An 8,369-nucleotide genomic window follows, 5' to 3' on the forward strand; every position below is an offset into this window, starting at 1 on the left:
TCTGCTCCCTGAGGTCCTTCACTTCGCTGGAATATTACTTCAGGTACCCAATATACTCAACCACTTATTCCCACTGGATTTTTTTCATATATGAGGCTTTTAGATCTTATTAATGCTGTTCACAATCATAAAATATTTATTGCAATACAGAGACGTGCCAGGATTCAAGAAGGTCAGTCTCACATTAAATTTTGCAACTTTCATTTTTATTATTATTACTTTTAATTTATTGGTAACTTTTGGAGGGGGTGGGAGGTAATTTGATTTCCCAGACATGCTCTAAATGATGAAAAATCATCATTTACCCCCAAAGCACCCTCATGTTTTACTCGTCTGTCAATTGTGGGTACATAATGCATAAGCAAGGTAAAATGACTTTGGTCATAGCGTCAGTTCACTTCTTAAAAGGAATTCAATGAGGGGCCTTTTTTTCTTTCAAGTTCCTTGCTTCCTGTTCTTAAAACAAAGCAACCATTTTAAAGTAGGATTAAGATAATGTGGTCATATCATAGTGTGATTGAAAAGAAGATTGCCTTTATGCAAAGTGGATTAAATTTATTATATGGCATTTATTATGTGGCATATATATAGGGCCATACTGTCCACTGGTATAAATCAGCAACGTCTTCATCAAACACAGCAACAGTCATCACTATAATTACTGGTGCTCAAGAAATAGCAGAGGTGGTCTCATATCATGGCTTCACCTTAATTCTTGAAGTCAGTTGAATTGTGCTGATTTACATTAGATAGAGATCTTAACCATAATCTTTTCAACAGAAAAAGTGTTCCCTTGACATACCTAGTACAATATAAAGCAATCCATTTAGGCTCACATTCCAGGTGCTTCTACATGAGATTTTTCCTGTGGAACTGCCTAATTAGCTCTTCAGTAAACACCACACATTTACAGGTATGTACATGTATCTACATAGCATCCACACCTGAGGACAGGCTAGTGATTCAGGCTGACTTGGATAAGCTTAGTAAGTCGGCGGACAGAAACCTGATGACGTTCAATACTGATAAAGGCAAGGTACTCCACCTCGGGGAAAAAAACCCATGGCATACTTATAGGCTTGGCAGCACTATGCTTGCTAGCACCACTGCTGAAAGAGACTTGGGGGTCATGATTGACCACAAGATGAACATGAGCCACCAATGCAATGTCAGATATGGTAAAACAACCAAAACTCTGGCTTGCATCCATAGATGCTTCTCAAGTAAATCTCAGGATGTCATCCTCCCACTGTGCTTGGCCTTGGTGAGGCCGCAGCTGGAGTACTGCATCCAATCCCGGGATCCACAATTCAAGAAGGATATCGAGAAGCTTGAGAGAGTCCAGAGGACAGCCACGCGCATAATGAGAGGGCGAGAGAATAGGCCTTATGAAGAGAGGCTGAGAGCATTGGGACTCTTCAGTCTCGAAAAGTGCAGGCTCAGGGGGGATATTGGTTGTTTTAGATTTTGAACATACTCAGTTAATATTAAAGAGATTCTTTGTCCAGGGATGCCAACTGTTCCTAAATTTATAGAAAGTATATTGAAAAAAATGGACTAAAAGCCCTACCTGGAAATTCCATTAAAAAATTAAACTGCCTGTAAAAAAAATGGGCCAGTGGGGCTAAGGCTGAGTGGTGGGATGGAGGGGATAGGAGGACATAGCAGGGTGTGGTCAGGGGTGTCAGGGTGGGGAGGCAATTAGGGGACCCTGGGATGAGAGCAACATGGTGTAAGACAATTGCTGTTAACGGTTGGTATTAAACCCTAAAATTCTAATCTGGCCCTTGTAATACCGCTGTTACATTACGTAAAATATATATCAGTAAAAAAGTTTGGTTGTCAGTAAAACACGTCCTTGGGTCTGACAGCTAAAATTTAAAATGTTTAGAATTGTAGTGTTTATTTAGTGCTTATTGCTTATCTTTCAATATATTCAATATGTGTGGCTAATTAGTGTGCTAGAAAGCAAAATCAGGCTCTCATGGCCTAGTAAGGAAGCAGTTTTGTAACAAGGCAGTTTTCATACATTCCAGAGATAGAGATGGGTTATTTGTCAGAGGTGAATGTCTAAATGAGCCTTGAGAAGAGAAGCAGTCCCATCTCCCATGTATTAAAAAGATAAGAGTGCAGATGCAGGAATTAACCTGTCCTGGTATCTAAAGGTGCCAGTTAGGGATTGAAAGATTCCAATTATATGATCACATCTTACCAGACACCTGGTACATGAAACACACATAGACAGTACCTCCACTAGCTGGACTAACTATGTCAGACTGGACCACCAATGAATGAGCACCAGCTAGGTACACAACGAATGAACCAAAGGTATAACACTTAAAAGGAACAAAGGGAGGTTGTTGTTATCACTCAGCAATATCCTCCAGATGAGACCACTGCAAACTGAAGCAAGAGACCCACATAAGATGATTGCATGCTGGCCAGATATCCATCTTCCTGTGTGTACTCCTGGGGCACAACACATGGTGAAAGTCATTGCTTGCTCACTAATTGTCCTATGCTGTTACTGTGTAACACTAAAGGTCTCTAAGTTATTGATGGGATATGCTGTGATTGGTCATTTTACGGATGTTGCACGCTACCAACAATTGAGTAGTGGGTGCTGATTCTTAAAATCAGGCCAACAGGATTAGCTAACCTGTTCCCATCCATGTAGTAGTGGATGATGACTCCAGATGGAAGTCTATCAGCAATGAGATGTGGAAAAGATCTTCTGGGTTATGGGCAGGAATAAAATGCCATGAAAATTGCTGAAATCTGTTCTATCTCCTTTCTTGAATATAGTAAAGATTTTGGCATCTCTCATGCCATAAGACATTTGTTCATATTCCTGAATTTCAGAATTAAAATGTAGTTGGTGAGCAATTAAAGCTTCTTTCTGCTTTGCTTATAGATGTCAGCTGGTATTTCATCAGATGGCAGTGGTTTGAGTGTGGGCGTATCCATAATGTCTTTCATGTGTTACTTTAGCAGGATAAGGAGTTTGTGATGATGAGATCATGTTTTAAATGCTTGCTCAGGAGAAGAATTATCTTATCTTTTGGGGGGGACAGATAACAGGACATGGTCAAATTTAGAATAGAATTATTCTTTTATTCCATCATCTGCATATGCAACGGTAAGTGTTTTATTATATCTGTTGGTCAGTTGGAGATAAAGGCTCATGGGATAGCCATTGATGCCAATGAGACATTCCAGTATCTGAGTAATAATCCTAGTCTTGATAGTAAAACCAATTTACTATTGGTGGATGTGTGGATGCGCTGTCTTTGCGTCTGTGGATGCGTCTGTATTTTTCATCTTTTTCTTTCCAAAAAAAGGTGAAGCCTTGAATATGGTAAAATGAGAAATATTATATATAGGGCACCTTTTCTAATCCCCTTTCCATACAGGGTGAGAAGAGCGGATCCTAAATAGACCTGCTCATTCATGACTGCAGCTGCCAAATTGTATGCCTACCACAGGGTAAAAACAGGAGTTGTTAAATTAATTGGATCCTTTGTGAGGTATAACACATGTCCCACATTGAGTACAGGCCTCATGTTAAACTATCAGTTACCTGTTCCCCTGTCCAGGTATTCCCTGCATCTCTTACCACCCTGCTCCTCCTTGCCAGGACCTACACTGGGACCCACAACAAACCATGCCTTCACATGATACCGGACAGCATGGGTCCCAGTTAGAAGGAGCAACATGGCATAGGACCCAAGGAGTTCCTGGCACCCCCTGTCTCATGCTGGAACCTGTACTGGGTCCCACGCTGACCCACAGTTCATGTGGAGGTACGGATCAATGTGGGTCCTGGCATGGAGGTGTGGGGCTCTGGGGATTCCCCTGGTCCTGTCTTTATGCCAGAACCTGCACAGACTTTCTGTGATTAGAGACATGTCTTTGGAGATCCCTGGGTGAGTCTCCATAAGCAGGGAAGCCTGAGTTTCCATGTTTATACAGAGGCACCCCAAGACTGCCTATTTAGCAATAGGGCACTATTTAACACTACCTTTGGTCTTGCACATTGATCTGGTATAACTAAAGGTAGGGATATCCATTTCCTCACCATTTGTACTATCATAAACATTTTTATGACAGCACCAATGCAATTTCAAGTGATGTCCATTTCTTCCTTTAGTTCCAAGTACAAAATGATCGCTGTGTAATCACTGCCTCCATTGACATCTGTGGATAGGGTCTTCTGGTAACTACTAGCACCTGCTCCCATTGCCACTCGTCCATTGGTGTAGCACTGGTTAGTAAAGGAAAATGCTTGTGCATGTCTTCTTTTAACATAGGGATGCTATTGTGCATGAGCAACCACACAATACTTTGAGGGAAGTAAACTCTAGGGACCAAAAGCTTCTATTCTACAGCAGCCTTCATCAACCGTTTTAGGTATTGGGAAATATTATTTCTTCATATACCTACTCTACCACTGAGGTCTTTTATTTTTGGATCCCTGTTAGTCTAGAAATTTTATTCTTGGCCTTGCCACCATGGATAACACTCCCTATCCAGAACTCCAGAGGGCATCACTGTTGGAGTCTTTGGTAGCAAAAGTCCCTCCACCACATCAAGGTTGTGATTCATGGGGACAAGCAGTAATGCGATATGCAAAGAAATACTAGCTAGTACTGGAGACTTCAGCACAAAGGTGTAACTAGATGCTTAAGTTACAAATTCTATTCAGTGCCCAGGGATGGTGTCCCTGCGCCCTTCCTTTGTTATGCAACTGCTTCAGCCCATATCCTCACTTAGGCTAACAGAAAGTCAAAAAATATTTCTGTTCTCTATATTCACTGCTCATTTAATACAGTGTCAAATCCAGCATCTTGGCTGTTATCTTCTAGAACAGGGATGGCCAACCATGTGCCACAAGTAGCACAGGAAGCCTCTGTGTGAGGCATGCGGCAGATCAGGAAGGGAATCAGCAGCACAGCAATACATAGGCCAGGAAGCAGGGAGCAGAGCAGTAGATTGGGCAGGACGTATAGGCAGGGAACAGAAAGCAGAGCAGGAGACTGGACAGAGGCAGGAGATCAGAGTGAGATCTCCTTGCAAAAAGCAAGAGAAAGAAGAACAGCTCCAAAGCTCTGCCACTGTGATGTGAAGTAAGGTAATACGTATATCAGCAGGTCTCTAATGTTTTATTTGATGCATGCAAAAAAAATTAAGGTAAATTGCAGATTGGAAAATTATATTTTGCAAATTTAAAAGAAATAGAATGTACTTATTTTCTACTAGAAAACTGGCCATTAAAAATGACGGGGGGATGGTGGGGACAGAGCCCTGCACTCTGCCCTGTGCCCCCATTCCCCCCCCCCATGCTAATCCAACCCTGCCCTCTTCAAGCCCAGTACCCTGTCCCTGCTGGCAGTTTGGGGCTGGAGATGGGGCCAGGGCTGCTCCCCATCATTCTCCCCCTCTGCTGTGGCCCTAACCCCATTGCGCCCCCCACCCCACCGCTTTGGGGCCGGGTCTGCTCCCCCCACCCTTGCCCCCACAGCAGAGGAATGAGGCCAGTGCTGCTGGCCTCACCCCCTGGCACTGTCCCCTCTCTTATGCCTGGGCTCTGGTCCCTGCCCCATCCCCCAGCCCCTCAGTACCCACTGTCATGACAGTGCTCCACCATCTCCATCTGTCCTGTCTGTCTAGAGCACTCTGATTGGCTGCCCAGAGAGCCAATCAGAGTGCAACTAAAGCATTATGGACAGACAGACAGGCAGGCAGGCAGGCAGACAGACTAAGGCTTTTATAATATTAGAACCTTGCATTTGTACCTCTAATACTTCAGAAGTTTTACCTAATGCACTACTGTATTAATCAATATAGAGTTAATCAATGCAACAATGAAGGACAGGAGGGATATACCATTTTTCATTTTTATTATCCATCGTGTTGGTCTCATTTTGAAAGCCAGCTACTAGAGTGAACTACTCAGTGGTTAGAGGTCCTATACAAACAGCAAGCCCACTTCTCTCCTATATACAGGTTTTCCTTAACAGGATATTTCCACTGATATGAGTTCATCAAATAATCAGGGGTGCCAGTATTTTAATTGTTGAAGGGATCTGAGAAAATGACAATTTAGAGTGGTGATAAATAACTTAGAAAGAGGAAGCCAATCACTTAAGACAACAGGCCAGGCTTATTGTCTAGTTCCTGAGGCAATAAAATAATAAATAAATATTACTCATGACTCTTCCTTACAATCCTCCTTTTTACAATCTCCCTGTATGTGGTGGAGTCGTCCGCTTCACTATCCACTTTTATGTACATAGTAATTTAAAGAACTGGAAAAGAAAGAAATAAACATGAAATAAATAATGCTATTCACATTCTGTCCAACGCATAATTAGGAAACAACACAGCCTCTCCACTTACTAAAAAGCTAGCTGATGTCTCCAACCCAGTTGTTCCTTTACCTCAGGAAGTTATATATACCACCAATCACCATTGAATGTAGGCTTGATCACCAATACAGTACAGTACCTAAAACTATGAGCTTGGAATTGGACCCCATAATCTCCCATCTGCACATGGACCTTTTGAGAAATATTCAGTTTAAAGATAGAAAAGTAAAAGAGAAATATATTAGCTTATCCTTCATTTGTGCACAACTTGTCACCAAATTTTACAACTTCTTGTAAATTCTTCTCATTCTGCACCAGCTACTTTTTGCTGCAAAAACTTGCAAAGATGCTAAAAGAAAAAATAAATTTAAGTGATGGAATTTGGCAAAACAGGGGATTTATAAATGCAGAATCTGTTGGTGAAATTTTTCAAAGTTCTTATTTTTTTGGCAATGTTTAGAATGCTTCACTCAGCTGTATCAAGGATTGTACACATATATGCTGTTATGTATGATAAAGTTGCTAACACTTTAAATGTGCGGTTAGACTCTTCAAAAGGTTTTTGGATGAAAAACATTCCTTCCTAGCTGTGTACAAACTAGACTGATTTGTACCATGTGCCTTTTTTCCATGGGTAGTAAAATGAAACTCACTCTTCTTAAATAAATTTAATGATACTTTTACAGACATTTGCTTGATTTATACATCTGGCTACATACTTACCCAGCTCTTGTTTTTGCATGTTGTGTATTTCTGCACTTTGCCAAGTTCTATCTGGGGCACAATGGTTTCTTTTTCCATTTACACATCACACACATATACACATTTTTTATTTTTTACTTGGCACTTCATTGGTGTTCAATAATGCATCTTCTACAGACTTTAAAATTATTAATAAAGTAAGTCTCTGAACATCATAAGATAGTTAAATGATAGTAAAGTTTTTGGACACTGAATATATAATAACTATCTCCATTATACACATGCAAGCATTAAGGCAGAGAGGAACTAAGACCCTAATTTTGCATGCGTGCAATTTTACCCATATGTAATCGCATAAGCGTTCAATGCATAATATACACAGGTATCAACTGATGCATGTTTAGGGGTTTACAAATCTAGGACTAAGAAACTTGGGTCACTTGCTACAGAATGGAGCCAGAATGAATTTAAAGACCTTGATTATTCTTTTCAAGCCAGTATTCCTATTTTTCTATGTACTAGCCATCATTTTTTAGTCCATATCTCACCAAACTGATAAATTCTGCACATTTACACCTATCTCAGGAGTGCTTTTTATATTAAAAAAAGTGCTGTGTATTTGTTCTCATAAACAAAACTTTTTTTTTTTCCTTCAGGAAATAACTGGGTCCCTTTCCAGGTCATCTCCAATAAAAAGTTTTTCTGAGATTTTTTGGTAAATCCTGACTCCCAGCCTAATTTTTCCTCTCCTATAGTTTCAAAAGCTTTTGTCAGGTTCCAGCTGTGTGTGTCTAATTTAAATCAGTATCTAAAATCCAATGGAACTCAGTGCTTTGAAATTGTAACCTTTTATGACAGAGCATTTTGTGTGTTCTGCAATGGGTTTAGTTAAAAATAGACTCATGTATGCAGAGCCTAGGGCTGGATCCCGCTGATTTTCCTTTAAATAACAATGTCCTTAACTGGTATCTTGGGCTTCTATAAATACTTTAAATAGCCCTTTATCCCTTTCAACCTGCAGCAGCTAGAGAAAATTTATGGGTTTGTAGGTGATTTCAGTTAGGAGGGAACTTGGAGATGAAGTCCCATTTCTTGACAGAATGTTATTTATTTGCAAGAATGTAAAAGGTCTTGCCTTCATGAACACAAAAGGAATCACAAAATATGATTCTCCCTGCTCATACCTCCAAACCACCCTTCAAACTATCCTTTTCTTTAGGTTTTTTCAGGGCCAAACATGCATGCTGTTCAGCCAGCATCAGTCAGTCTCAGTCATGCACCCATCTACAGACTCTTTCC

This window comes from Alligator sinensis, unplaced genomic scaffold (genome assembly GCF_000455745.1).
Source record: "Alligator sinensis unplaced genomic scaffold, ASM45574v1 scaffold126_1, whole genome shotgun sequence".
NCBI lineage: Eukaryota > Metazoa > Chordata > Crocodylia > Alligatoridae > Alligator > Alligator sinensis.